The sequence below is a fragment of the Planococcus citri genome, chromosome 3 (assembly GCF_950023065.1).
Source record: "Planococcus citri chromosome 3, ihPlaCitr1.1, whole genome shotgun sequence".
Classification (NCBI taxonomy): domain Eukaryota; kingdom Metazoa; phylum Arthropoda; class Insecta; order Hemiptera; family Pseudococcidae; genus Planococcus; species Planococcus citri.
This window is the reverse complement of record NC_088679.1, coordinates 46,874,352-46,889,478: the sequence shown is the minus strand read 5'-3', so window position 1 is coordinate 46,889,478 and position 15,127 is coordinate 46,874,352. Positions and strand designations below refer to the sequence as shown.

Sequence of the window (15,127 nt, the reverse complement as noted above, 5' to 3'; positions counted from 1 at the left end):
CGTTTCTATTCAATTCATTCAATTCTTACCTGTATCGGCATAGTGCATTGTTCTTGTTCCCATCATACTCTACGCTACGTAGTTTTGTGAATGTCATTTATTGGTAGGTAGGTAAGTAATACGAAATTGCAGGAATAAATACCATAATTTAAATGCCTACATTGACGTAGATGTACTAATTGAAACCTGATTAAGTATTAGTGATTAGTTAAGGGCGTATACTTCAGCAGGTATGTCAGTAAGTAAAACATCGAATCGTATCGTAAAAATTATAATGAAACAAATGCTCGAATATTTCTCATTTTTGGATAAATATGTTGGTTAAACAACTTGTCATTCATTTTCCAGGCGCTCTCGTTCAGTTACATAGTTCAATTCTATGGTTTTGGAAATCAATAATTATATATATATCGCCGAATGTTACTTACTTACTTACTTACTTACTTACTTACTGATAGAAATTATTTCAGAAACTATGATAGCTAGAAAGCTCAAACTTGGGGTGTGGATAACAGGATATCAGGAAAAATCTAAAAACTTTAAAAAGTTAATTAGGAAAGCTTCTAGAGCGAGTTGAAAGTTGAGAACTTATGCAGCCGAATCCAGTGAAGCAACGTTATCGAACGTTTAGGGATGTTTAACACGTCATCGTGCACTGAAACAGGTTTGGTTGGCGAGTCTTTTGTGGCATTTTTCCCGAAATACCTGACAGTGGTATCTTACAACAATACAGAAACTCGCCTCTTCCTCTTCAGTTCTTCACCCTACATTTGAATCATTTCACAATACAATATTTTTTTGCTTTTTTAAAACACTCCACAACACCAGACACATGCGTCAATAGTATGAATAAGGCAATAAACACGGCCTTATTATACAGAATTTCTAATAAAACCAGATCACATGGACCTGCATACATCATTTGGTAGGGTAGGAGGGAGGGAGGGAGGGAGGGGGTGAGTTAGGAAAGACCTAAAGAATAGCTGAAGATAAATTATGCGGAAATAGAAAAAAAAATCATTTAAGGGTATCCCTGTTGTGATAAGTGAATAATTCTGTGATGGGATATCGTGGGAAGTTGTGAAATAGGAAAAAAAGTCGTAGCAGTCTGCCGCTACGTAAGAGCCAAATTTTTGTGCCAGAAACATTGAGGACTCTTGAAGTTGAAATACTCGCACCTTCGCTTCGCTCCTGTGCTTCGCCTGTATTTGGCCCCGCACCCCTCGGGCTTTGCCTAACTATCTTCTTCCTGCTTCAAAAAATGTGGTAACAAACTTGTCTTAACCCTGAAACAGGTCAAATGGGGTTGGAAGGTTGAAACTAGCAAAAGGCACTTCGGGTACATCCTACCATTGTACTGTGAAAATTTGAACCCTCTAGGTCAATTAGGAGGGGCTGTAGGCTTTCCTAAACGTCAAAAAAACACATTTGACCCTGGAAACTGGAAAGGGGTCAAATAGGATTGGAAGGTTGAAACCTGTAAAAGGCACTTCGGGTACCTCTTCCCATTGTACTGTGAATATTTGGACCCTCTAGGTCAATTTGGAGGGGCTGTAGGTTTGGCTAAATGTCAAAAAACACGCAAAAATCCACTTTTTTGACCCTGGAGAGGGGTCAAATGGGGTTAGAAGGTTGAATCCTGCAAAAACCACTCAAAGGGTACCCTCTAATTGTATGCTGAAAATTTGGACCCTCAGGTCAATTTTAGGGGTGAGGGGGTCAAAAACTGGGGTCAGATGTGGTTTTTCCCACCTCAATCAGGGTGGGAATGACCTAGGAAACTGAAATTTGGATATGTTGATCACAATGGGGGTACTGACCAATGGTATGATTTTGGACCCTTTTCATCTATTTGAGGTCATATTATGCCCCTCCAAAAAAATGACCTTTCTGTAAAAATGGGGTTGGAAGGTTGAAACCTTCAAAAGGCACTTTGGGTACATCCTCAGAATGTACTGTGAAAATTCGGACCCTCTAGGTCAATTTGGAGAGGCTGTAGGCTTGGCTAAATGTTAAAATTTTCAAAAAAACACGTAAAATGGATGAAAATCGACTTTTTTGACTCTAGAGAGGGGTCAAATGGGGTTGGAAGGTTGAAACCTGCAAAAGGCACTTCTGGTACATCCTCTCAATGTACTGTGAAAATTTGGACCCTCTAGGTCAATTTGGAGGGGCTGTAGGCTTGGCTAAACGCCAAAAAACACGCAAAAATCCACTTTTTTGACCCTGGAGAGTGGTCAAATGGGGTTGGAAAGTTGAATCCTCCAAAAAGCACTCAAGGGGCACTCTCTGATTGTATTCTGAAAATTTGGACCACCCAGGTCAATTTTAGGGGTGAGGGGGTCAAAAATAGGGGTAAAATGTGATTGTTCCCACCTAACATGGGGTGGGGATGACCTAGGAAGCTGAAATTTGGATATGTTGATCACAATAAAGGTACTGACCTATGGTATGATTTTGGACCTTTTTCGTTCATTTGGGGTCTTCTTATGCCCCTCCAAAAAAATGACCTTTCTGTAATTTTCAACTTTGACCCTTCAAACTTGGGGGGTCAATTCTAGGTTCCAAAAGAACCCCACTTCTCAAGTTTGATCTTATTTGATCAATTAGAACAGGTTCCAGGTCATAACATGTAAAAATCTCGATCGTGCTGAAACTTATAAATATGTATCTATATAAATAAATAAATATATAAAATCTGACACACCGGGAATCGTCTAGTTTGAGCTCAAAACGTCGAGAACTATCAAAATTTTTGACCCCCGACCTTTTTATCCAAAGTTGGGCCTACCGCAATAGCCATCATTTTTTACAAAAATTTGGCTAAAAACATAAGAAATTTAACCCTTAAATGCCACTATGTGGTGAATTTCACCACACCAGTTTGTCGTGCGTTACGCTGGAAGGAAAGAGTGCTCAGGTGGTAACGACTATTGGTACATGTGTGTGTATGTCTTGCGCTTCAATTCCGCTGTTGGGCATATTGCATACTTTTTTATTTTAAGGGGCAGAATTTTTTTAAGATGAGTGAAGCAAAAATTTTTTTTGAATGTTTGCATTTTTTTTGCCCCTTAAATGAGAAAGATAGGCAAGTTGTTGTATATAAATTGGTAGAGCATGGATACATAAATATTTACCAGGCGGTAGTTTCATTCCAGTCTCTTTCGATTGGCCACAAAAAATTGTCAAAAAATATGAAAAAATTGCATTTTTTCAAAAAATTCTGCCCCTTAAAATACGAAAGTAGGCAATGAGTCAAACATGTCAAATGAAAGGGTGAACATTTACACACATGTATCAGGGAGCTAGTGTATAATATCATGTCACTCGTCAGTACAGCGCAAGAAACTTTTGAAAAAATATCAATTTTTTATAGTGGCATTTAAGGGTTAAAGCTTTTCAAAACGTGAAAAAAATGAAGGAAATTTTGGATTTTACCCAAAAAAATTGAAAAAGTGAAAAGATTTTGAGTGGCTTTTACTCTTCTTGAAAAAAAATTAATAATATCGGGCCATTTTTTATACCAAAATTTTTAAATCAGCAGTTGTGATTTTCATTTTTTCCTCACTTTTTTTTAAAAAAAATTTTATAAAATTGTTTTTTTAATAGGTAGGTAGGTACCTACCATCATAAAGTCATGTAAGTAGGTGCGTATGAAGAACTTTTTCCTTTTCATTCCGCTGATTATTTCCCAATGAAGTGATAGGTTTATTTGAAATGAACATCTAGTTTAGAGCAATTAAATTACCTACCTATTTAAAATCATAAATTTTTCAACCCATTTAAACACCATTGCTCTTCTAAAAAAAAAAAAAAAAAAAAAGTCAATCAGACCAATTGGTAGGTAATTACCTACGTTCACACATTTCATTTTAATTTTGTACAATTTGAAAGCCGTTAACTATACTGAAGTACCTATTGATTGTAAATTCAATATAATTATGCGAATTAGGAAGAAAGATGGGTATGGGGTGGTTTTCTTGAAGGTAATTTTATGGAAGCAAAAAATCAGTGCACAGCCTATACATACACAAATATTAGGAAATTCATATACATAGGCCTGTGTATATATTTATAATCCCGAAGCTAAAATAATCTTCGAAACTAGAAAATTCGAGTAAGTGTTTCGTAGTCGTAGCGCTTCTTTCATCCTATAATTTTGTTCAACGTGTGAAATGAGTCGTTCAAATGGTAGCTTAGTTCTCAATGCTGTGTTCTGTTTAATATACCGAATCTTGTTATTTTTAATGCTTAAATTCGATTACACAGTGAGCCTTATCATCTGATTTATCCTTCCGGTATCGAAGAACTCGAATCAATAGAAACGAAACGTGAGATAACCTCACGTTAATTCGAAGGTTAGAACGTTTAACACCACAATCGATTACACACGCGAGGAAACAAATACTTTCATTTCACTTTTATGATATTCAATCAACTAAAAATCTGCAGGAATTTGAGGAACATGTGTATTTGCGTTAAATGCCCTCAAAACATACATAAGTTGGATGTGTTTAAATTGGCTCTAAGTTATGAAATACGTAATATGCACGCGGCTTGATATAATATTCCATTATTTGGCATGCTTATGTGTTAGTTCAAGGAACCGAAACCTGATCTATCTGTAAATTACTTATCTATACGAGTACAGTGAGAAATATTAGGGAGTCAAATGTAGATACTATATATGTATACGCAATCCACATTTAAATTTATGACGAAATTCCATTTTTAAAAAGGAAATGAAAATAATATTTAAATAATTAGCTAATAAGTCTGCAATACTACGAGTACTATTTTTTTAAAAAGAAAAGAATATCATAAAATGTCCTTATATTGTTTAAATAATTCTTAGCAACATATACCTGTACCTACCTACCCATCTCTTTAGAAACGTATAATATTGATTGCAATTTGACTATATAATGAAATCAACGTTAAGTGAACTTTTTCTTCGATTTATCCCGGAAGAAAAATGCTTCAAATTACAAATGCCTAAGTAGTTATGATTTGTCGAGAATTAAACCGAGCGACGCGACGACCAACTTCGTTATATGTACCTATGTACCTACCATTATAGGTCGTACGGTTGAATGTATTTTTAACGCACGTAGGCGGGTATTGTGTTCAAAATATAACGAACGCAAATATCTATCTAGGAGTGCCGCAAATGATGATTTTTTTTTTAACAAACTGGACCCACTTTTGGCGATGAAACTGTGGAGTGCGTTTGAATTTGCATAAGTAAATCAAGTCGTAAAGTACGTGTTACTTTATTGTGATAGCCTTGCGATGAAGGAATTACGCAACAAAAATGATACCTACCTATATAGGTGTCTGAATTTATGTTATTATAAATGCTCGTAAAAGAAAAAATATATCTATCCCCGTATGTATCCTTTTCGAATTCACTTCAATCCGTCGATTTGAGCTGCGAATGATTGCTGGAAAGTCTCATTTCAGCTTACTGGGGTCGAAATTTAAAATGGATGTTTTCATGCTAAATCCAACTTTTTTTGAAATACTTGGATAAATTCTACTTGCAATCACTGAAAATTGTTCCCTACTTAATATTGCCCCCTTTCCCTCGAACACTTATCTACATTTTTAAGCAAAAGGAAAGCTTTTATAGTAACCGTTTCATTTTTCACTTTTATATCCAAGTTTTCAATTTCCCTGAAGAAAGACCTGATCAACTTCGGTTACTTACTCAATGTTTAGTCTCTTTTCGTCTGTAGAAGTTTCATTTAAATGCGAAACCGAGAAAAGGCTGCGTAAAAATTGCGATGGTTATAGGTATTTTTTTATTTTTTGGAAAACTATCCAATTTGGAGATCGGAGAAGGGCATTTAAAAATGAAATTCTGTAATTTCAAAGTACCATGGGCATATCGATTACCTATTTTTCACAGATGTGCTACATGTATGTAGTTATTTCTTTAAAAACCCAAGGGATGTAGGTACCTATCAATGATATTCACACCTATATATACACGAGTATCCTGAGGGAAATTAAGAAAGGTATATAAATTACCCTTCGTTTGGAAATGATATGTATGAAAAAAAATAAGACCGAAGCAACTACCTATACCTGCACTCTTCCAGGTTTTTAATTTTTTCTTCATTTCCACTATCCTCGGCAATATTAATAACTCTCTTGGTTTGAAGTTTGTGTACCTTAGCATTAATCCCCCCTGCCTCCACAAACAAATAGTCATCAGCTTTTGACCAAATTCAGCAGAGACTATAATATTGAGTTGAAAGTTTTAGTTTTCACAACAAATTCTCTCAATCCCCCTCTTTCACCATATCTCACAGCGTCTTTCGTTTTAAAAACACACTGAAAACGCCACTTTTTAAAATTTTTTAAAAAAGAATAATAAGTTTGCAATATTTTTGGTAAGTAGGTATGACTTTGACATTAAAACTCCGACTTATAACCAAAAAATTCACCAGTTGTTTCAGGGATGATATCTTTCAACATTTTGTCATAATTATTGTGAAGTTTTTGCGAAGAAAAAATTCTTAAAACACGAATTTATCCAAAAATAAACGTTTCCAAATTTTCAACTGCTCAGCGGAAAACGCAGAATCTCAAATTAATACTTTCATTTGGAACTGGGCCATTTCCCACAAAACAGGTTGGGTTAGTGGCTGTAGAGCGAAAAAACACGATTTTTTCGAAAGTGCTCCATCTTATAGGGCCCATTCCCTTATTTCCCCTCCCGGATCACCTCCGGATTAACTTTGAACTTGATAAAATTCTACATAGGTAATAATAATGCATTCCCAGTCCCTGATTTTTGTTTCAGTAAGTAGCTAAGTACATATTTCAAAAAAATCCAAAAAATCGTGTTGATCAAATTCAAATTTTTTCAAACTATTTTTTGCTTTTACCTTTTTTTGACAGTTCACGAAAAAAATCATTTTTTGGTACTTTTTCGAAATTTCGAATTTAAAAAATACGTCTACACAGAGGTTTAAAAAAAAAAATCTGAGATTTATCTGACGACTCAAAAACTATTGTCAAAAATTTTCTATTTCGATGAAAATCATTGCACCTCGTGATGAAAATTAATTTGAAATGAAACATCAATAATGCTGGTTGAATTCAACCTCACCCTCCTTCTCAAAGGTTTAGAAATTCAAACGACTCAATGAGATGAAATTTCACTCGTAAGTATGTATATATGGAATTGACATAATCACATGCATCCTGTTGTACCTAGTTCATCGTCCTCGAGTTAGAATTTGTTATATCAATCTACAATATCTACATAAATAAACCTAAAAATAATTAAAATAAGTAGGTACCTAAGTGAAATGATGAATAAGAGAACCTCATTTTGAATGAGTGATCTATCGTGATCTTTAGACCCTGAAACGCAAAGAAAACTTACAACAAAAATAATTCCTGACCTTTCGGTTTCACCCGAAAAGTCGGTGAAACTTTTAGGGACAAAAATATTCGTACCACCGTACCTAGCTACCTACCCATCCCATAGATAGAAGTAGAAGTACCTAGTAACTACTAAAGTAGTACCGGATACCTATATTAATCCCATCTTTATCAAGCAGTCCGGTCGGACTGCCCCGCCAAGCAAGAAAAAAAAAACGAACACAAAAAAAACAAAAACCGATAATACCAAACACGTGATGACAGTCCGGCCACTTTACTGCTTATATTCCCTGAACAACTGAGCGTATTTTCAATGATGAATTTCTCGCGAATAAAAATCAAGCAGTCCGGTCGGACTGCCCCGCCAAGCAAGAAAAAAAAAACGAACACAAAAAAAACAAAAACCGATAATACCAAACACGTGATGACAGTCCGGCCACTTTACTGCTTATATTCCCTGAACAACTGAGCGTATTTTCAATGATGAATTTCTCGCGAATAAAAACACGCACGAATCTGATTTTTTGATATGTTGTTGGCATCAACGAGAGCTTTAATTTGATATGCTTACAAACTTTCTACGGTAAAAAATGATGTAGATTGGAATACCCAAAGTTAGCATTTTGGGGTAATTTTTGAAATCACTAATCTTCGTGTCAAGAGAAAACTACTGAACCAATTCAAGTCAAATTTCGTACACTGGTGTAAATTAATGAGTTATTTTTAGATACAACGTCAGTTTTGAAAAAAAATTATTTTTGACCCCCTTTTTCTCAATTTTAAAATTTCTTTCCCCCCTAAAACACCCCCAAAATGAAAATTTTTCGCGGTACCGTAGAAAAGGGTCATCTACATTATATTCGCCATCATTGTGCAAAATTTCAAGCAAATCGGTTCATTTGGAAAGGCTGTAGCCTTGTCAACGGAAATTTAAGCATGAAATTTCGTGATGACTATTTCCATTTTTCATCCTAAACCACCCAAAAAATGAAAATTGTTAGCTGTATCATAAAAAAGGGTAATCTACATCATATTCACTATCAATGTGCAAAATCTCAAGCAAATCGGTTCATTAAGAGAGGCTGTAGCCTTGTCAACGGAAATTTCAGCATGAAAATTCATGAAAATTTCCGTTGACAATGCTACAGCTTCTCCAAATGAACCGATTTGCTTGAAATTTTGCACAGTTGTATTAAATGTGATGCAGATGACCCTTCTTTATGGTACAGCAAACAATTTTCATTTTTAGGGTGGTTGAGGGTGAAAAATAGAAATATTCATGAAATTTCATGCTTAAATTTCCGTTGACAAGGCTACAGCTTCTCCAAATGAACCGATTTGCTTGAAATTTTGCAAAATGATAGCGAATATAATGTAGATGACCCTTTTCTACGGTACAACGAGAAATTTTCATTTTTGGGGGGTTTTATGGGGGAAAGCAATTTTCAAATTGTGAAAAAGGGAGTCAAAAATGATTTTTTTAAAAAACTAACGTTGTATTTTGAAATAATACCCTAATTTAAATCACTGTACGAAATTTGACTCATATCAGTTCGGTAGTGTTCTTCTAGTGAGAAACTTTGTGATTTAATCAACAAATTATTCTAAAATTGTTGGTGTACCCGAATTCCCATTAATAATTTATAATAATGTACATTATTTAAAAAAAAAAAAAAAAAGTCGTGATATCAATCGAAAATACTTTTAAAAAGCAAAAATTCCGCCAACCAAAAAAAAAACTTACCTACAAAAAAACAAAAAGAATTGTCAACAAAAATCTGATATTCTCAACTTCTTGGAGTATGTACCCAGATTCGCATTAACAATTTACAATATGTACACATTTAAAAAAAAAGTCGTGATATCCATCAAAAATACTTTTAAAAAGCAAAATTACCGCCAACCAAAAAAAAAAAAAAAAAAAAAACTTGCAAAAAGAATTGTTAACAAAAATCTGTTCATTAAGTAACTTTAATGAAAAAATTCATGATATCAAAACATCGCCAAGCAATTTTCATTCAGCAGTTGTGATCAGGAATTGATATGGAATTTCAAATTAATTTGGTACTTACTGAAATAAAATATCCATCAGTTTGAGAACTGAATTGAAAAACCGGGCCAAGCGCCGGCGGAATTTATCGGTCCGGTTTTTCAATTCAGTTCTCAAACTGATGGATATTTTATTTCAGTAAGTACCAAATTAATTTGAAATTCCATATCAATTCCTGATCACAACTGCTGAATGAAAATTGCTTGGCGATGTTTTGATATCATGAATTTTTTCATTAAAGTTACTTAATGAACAGATTTTTGTTAACAATTCTTTTTGCAAGTTTTTTTTTTTTTTTTTTTTTTTTGGTTAAGATCTTTCCTGCATAAAAATCCAAATTTTGAAAGTACACACATGTGTATAGGCTTGAACAGGAAGGAAAAGGAGGTTAAATATGAAAAAAAACACGTGCTCATCGTTTCTTCATTTTTGTAGTACGTAAGTAATTGAACCAGGTATTGGATAAGGTAATTAATGATCGAAAAATTGGAGATGGTAGGGTATGCAATTTTGAACCAAGTATATTAATGTAATCTTATCTTATTATTTCACTTTGTAAAATGTATCTACTTAAATCCATGTAAGTAAAATAGGTAGGTAGATAGAGGTACGTACTACGTAGAGACTAGAGATACACCGTTTAAGAAAATATGCATTCTCTTAGGTCAGGTTTGTATCTACGAGTAGAAATCTTGTAAAGTACCGCGATATCGGCCTTCTCACACATGAAGCATTGGTGGTTCAGTGGTAGAATGCTCGCCTGCCACGCGGGCGACCCGGGTTCGATTCCCGGCCAATGCAAGTTTTTGAAATTTTTTTTTCACGAATCGCTTTGACAATTTAATTATTAGTTTCAGGTATCCATAAAAACATTTTTTGAACCGAAAATATTTCAATTTTTGATTTATTTTCACGAATATGCTCACTTTTATTTAGCTATTTGAGCTGATAAGAAGAAGAACCTACCTATTCGATGTAAAGCTAAATGTACCCACTGACGTACTCAACATTAGGGTAACGTGTAAACATTTTTTTTTTACATGAAGTAATAGCTCAGCCGGATTCTTACTTTTAAGATGAACGTATACGTAACATGCAACATGCATGAAATGAATGAGATTTATGAGAAATCGGGCCTGTCTCTGTGTGCGTTAAAATTGCCCGCTACCAACACAAGCATTGGTGGTTCAGTGGTAGAATGCTCGCCTGCCACGCGGGCGACCCGGGTTCGATTCCCGGCCAATGCAATGTTTTTCATTTTTTTCTCAATTTTTTTTTTAATTTTTTGTTTTATTTTTTTGTTTTGAAGTATACAGTATTTTGAAACTAGGTGTCAGTTGAGAAAACCCGGATGGAATGAGTCTTTTTGTACCTTGATCATTCTACAATGTTGAAACTAGACATCTTACGAATAACCCTTCATTTTTGTCCAGCTGTGATCATGTAACTGATCCATTCGATTTTATCGATCACTGAACAATATGTGTATTTTATCTTGAAAATTAAAAAAAAAAGTTGTCTTATTTGAAACAAATGAAACACAAAAAAAATTGTACGTTATATATGTATGTACTGAATGATCCCTATTAAGTATGTTGAAATTCCAAGAAATAGAGACAATCTTTCATATTTTAAACAGACATTAATGAATTTTAAAAAAATGAATAGAAAAAAACTATCAAAAAAATTGAAAAATATGTGTAAAAAATCTGACTAGAAAAATATTTTAGGTAAGTGCAGAAAAATGATAAAGTTCGCGTTATGAATAAAATATAGTATTTGATGTGAGTAAAAATATTTTAAAATCCTTGTCATTTCCAAAAAAAAAAAAAAAAAAAAAAAAAAAATGAAAGAAAACTCAAAAAATTGATTGTAAAAATTTTGAAAAATATTTCAAGAAAGGATTATTTACTAATGTAAAAATTATTATAAGTAGATACAGAACAAGGGTAAAGAGTAGATAGATACATATATTGTAAGTAAGTGACTAAGTACAGAAAATAATTGATGCAAATTGCTTTTAAGAAAGTTGTGTTCTCCAGAACTCCTGATAACTTTTTCAAGTATAGGTATGTTTTTGATGTAGGTAGGATACATTTGAAAAATCGATGATCCGTTTTCTCTGAAAATACCCAAAAATACCAATACCATAACTTTTATTATTAACTTCATGCTGTACTATTTCCTTTAATATCTACCTAATTCGTAAAAACATGTAAAATAAATTGCTAACAATAAATACCTATGTAAGTATGTACTTGTATGTGGTTTTTTTCACTCACTGGTGCATTTTATTTTAAACGGAAACAGTATGTATGGGTAATTTATTGAGCCTACATTGACTATAAATAATTGTAGCTCGAGTATGAAATTTTCATACCTACTTATTATTATTTTTTGAAAAGTATCTCGTTTCTTCGCGACGTATTAAGAGAACAGTAATTGCTATGAGTAATAAGCTCAAGCATCGTGTATCAGAAAAAATTTCAAAGTGGAATAGTTTTTTTTTTCTATAAACCCGCTTGTTATCATTAGAATACAAAAAATATACGAAATTTCTCCAAATTTGTCATTTTTTGCTCATTATTAGAGAAAAATAATTTTCAGGAAGCACGCTACTGAAGTTCATTTGAGAAATATAAATGCATAAAAAGCGTTATACCGACTCACTTCTTCATTAAAATAAAAAATATAAAAAAAATGAAAACGAAGTGAGTATCATTAATTTGATTTGGCAACTTTTCAAAAATACGCATTGGTAGGCACTTAAGTAAGTAGAAGTACTTACTCACAAGCAGACTTATGACTTAGGTACACTCTTTGGTATTGGTACTTGTATTCGTAATTGCGAGCATTGGTAGTAAACTCATTTCAGTCGCTAACCTCATTCGATGCGGTTAGAAAATTGTCAAAAATTCGTCCAGTAAGATTTTTTAATAACTGTCTCGTCGCTTCTGTTTTACTCCTTTTAAACTCCAACGTACAATGTTACAGTTTTTATGACATGGTAAAAGATTTGAGTTGATGAATCGTTACCCACGATGACGTTAATGAGGACTTGTTATCTTAATGAGACAATAACTTACTTATCACCATACCATAGCTATTTAAGTTTTTTGTACAACATCGTCGCAGTATGGTCCATTCATCATTTACGCAGTGGAATATGTACCAACTTTTAACAGAAGTGTTTGATTTGTAACTTTTAGTACAGGTAAGGCAGGTATCTTCGGTATCAGCATGAATAATTTCATCGTTTGATAATATGTAGGTAGAGATACCTACCTATGTTTGTGATCACATGCTAAATTAGTTATTCTGCCGGTGATACGAGTACCTACATATTACAAAATATTTTTTGTTGTACGTGATCAGATACCGGTGGTGCAATAATCGAAGTTCTTGGATAGGAACAATTTAGAATAGGTGTTTCAAGTTGGCAAGTTATTGACCTCCTCAAACTAGCACTATGGAAGCATGAAGGCTCAGGTTTTCTTTTTATCATACATTGGAAACATTTTTCGAAATTTGAGGAGCAGTAAAAATGCTTCAGGTACGGTACTTACTTGCAATTTGGGTATAATGATTCTATTAAATTTCATCCTCAATTTAGATGTGAGAATGGAAATAAAAGGCAAAGAATGCATTTGCTTGGGATGCTAAAATACTCAACTCAAGGCGTTTTCTAAGTAGGTAGGTTAGGTACTTATACATGTATATCCACTTCCACCTTGTCTTCAAGAAAAAAATCTTTGTTTTATGCAATAGAAAAAATAGACCTGTGTTATCAGTAGTGAGGATAGGTATACTATTTTTGATCATTATGAATATTTTTATTTTAAAAAATGCCTTTTTCCATAATTAAGTATTATTGACGTACATTTCCAGTTGGTTGACGAGAACAAACATATTTTTTTTTTCAAATTTTCGCAAACTTTGAGTTTTGTATGGTTTTTGAAACACCTTGTAGAGTGTACTTACATGGAATGAAGGTAGATCAAACATCATCGATACCAGTCAGTGTCAGTATTAAAAAGTATGGCGTCTATTGCAAAAAAAAAAGACTTTCTATCATCATCAAATCTGAACTTATCGAGATGCTAAAATATAAGAAAGGACCTACAGATGAGCTGAATGCGATGAATTTTAGCACAGAGTGCCCATTAGTGAGGCAACGTCAAAAGAAATGATCTCGTAATTACTTGTGTTAGTTACGTTAGCTGTATTATTCATCACCATGATCGCAAATAATGTAATCGGTGATTTTCTTATTTAGGTATATCGATAGATAATCGATCAACGAAGTAGATATACAATATACATATTAAATGGGTAATCATAATCAGTATTATTGGATATTGTTCTTTTCATATCATTAGATTAGATTTGTAGTGCAACTAGTTTTCAGTTCATTCGCCAACATTATCCGCCTACGTAGTCGAAAAAAAGGGGAAAACGGAACATCAAATTATTACCTTGGTTGATGAATTTTTTCCTAGAATAACGTAATATCGTTGAGATGAGTTATTCGGATTGGTATTGAGCAAATATTTTCAAATGGATAAACAGTTATGCACCTTGTAAATACTCGAGAAGATCATCGTCATTGAATTGTTAGATTAATTTTGAAATTCTTTTTCAGGCATCCTCAATTTTGGAAAAAGATAAAAAATCAGGAAATTGTGGTGTGGCATTTGTGGCATGTAGATTTTGATTAATTCAACACCCTGAGTATGAATGGCTATCTGTTCATTTTATTTTTGTAAATTTGACCTTCAAGTGTTTCCCTATATCTCATTTTGAAAAAAATAGCTGACAGAAGGAGGCTGAGAGGATGAATCTAAAAATATTATATGTACCTACTCAGTGATCTTGAATTAGAGAGGATTAACAAATCACACCACAGATGATTTCAGCCCAGTCACATCGCATGTTAACAACTTTTCAATCTCAAATGCATATTTAAAATCGAAGAGCTCATGTAGGGACACTGAATGATCATACCCTAAAAACAATAATCTGAATCAGTGCTCTCAAAAAAATAACAAACGTCACAACTCTTTTTTTTTTTTTTGGTGCTTTGACCAAGTTTAAGCTCATCGATGATTGAAGAGAACGTCTCAAATACCTACCTATTTGCATGATTTGGATTTTTTTCTTTCGAAAGGAAGCTTGCAATATTTTTTCCATGTGTTTACTCATTTTATGCTTTCCTTTTTTCATGATCCTCATAAGAAAGCTAAAAGAATACAGTGCTCGAGGATATATTTGAATTGAGTGGACAGTTTAGACACTGGTCAGCACACCCGGTATAAATGAAGTGTCTTGACATTTGACTCATTGAACCACGTGTTATCTCACCGATTAGGTTCCGCAGCGCGGCGTGCAAAATCTTATTGAATAATTTTTCACTGCAAGTTGAATACGATTTCAAACGTACCTACATAGGTTTAGGTACACATAGCCAGTATACCTACTTATATGCAAGCATTAGGAAAAAAATGTAAATTAATGCGCGGATAGGGCAGTTATCTTTTTAACAAACGGTAATGTCAGTTAAATGATATTTTCGTGTACACAAAGTTGCATAAAACGCATCGCATCGTGAAAAGGAAGTGAAACGAACTTGACACAAATACGTTAAAATTTCAAAGTCCCCTCCGTTTGCCTCTTCACCGT

General features: G+C 33.6%; 1 protein-coding gene and 2 non-coding genes across 3 annotated transcripts in view; all 3 read left to right on the top strand.

Moving 5' to 3' along the window:
- The window catches only part of LOC135840079 (uncharacterized), a 42,603-nt gene that overhangs the window by 21,952 nt on the left and 5,524 nt on the right, over positions 1-15,127 (top strand). The gene's annotated exons all lie outside the window — the stretch shown is intronic.
- On the top strand, positions 10,179-10,249 carry TRNAG-GCC (transfer RNA glycine (anticodon GCC)). The gene has a single exon. It is a non-coding gene; the product is annotated as a tRNA-Gly (tRNA).
- On the top strand, positions 10,625-10,695 carry TRNAG-GCC (transfer RNA glycine (anticodon GCC)). The gene has a single exon. It is a non-coding gene; the product is annotated as a tRNA-Gly (tRNA).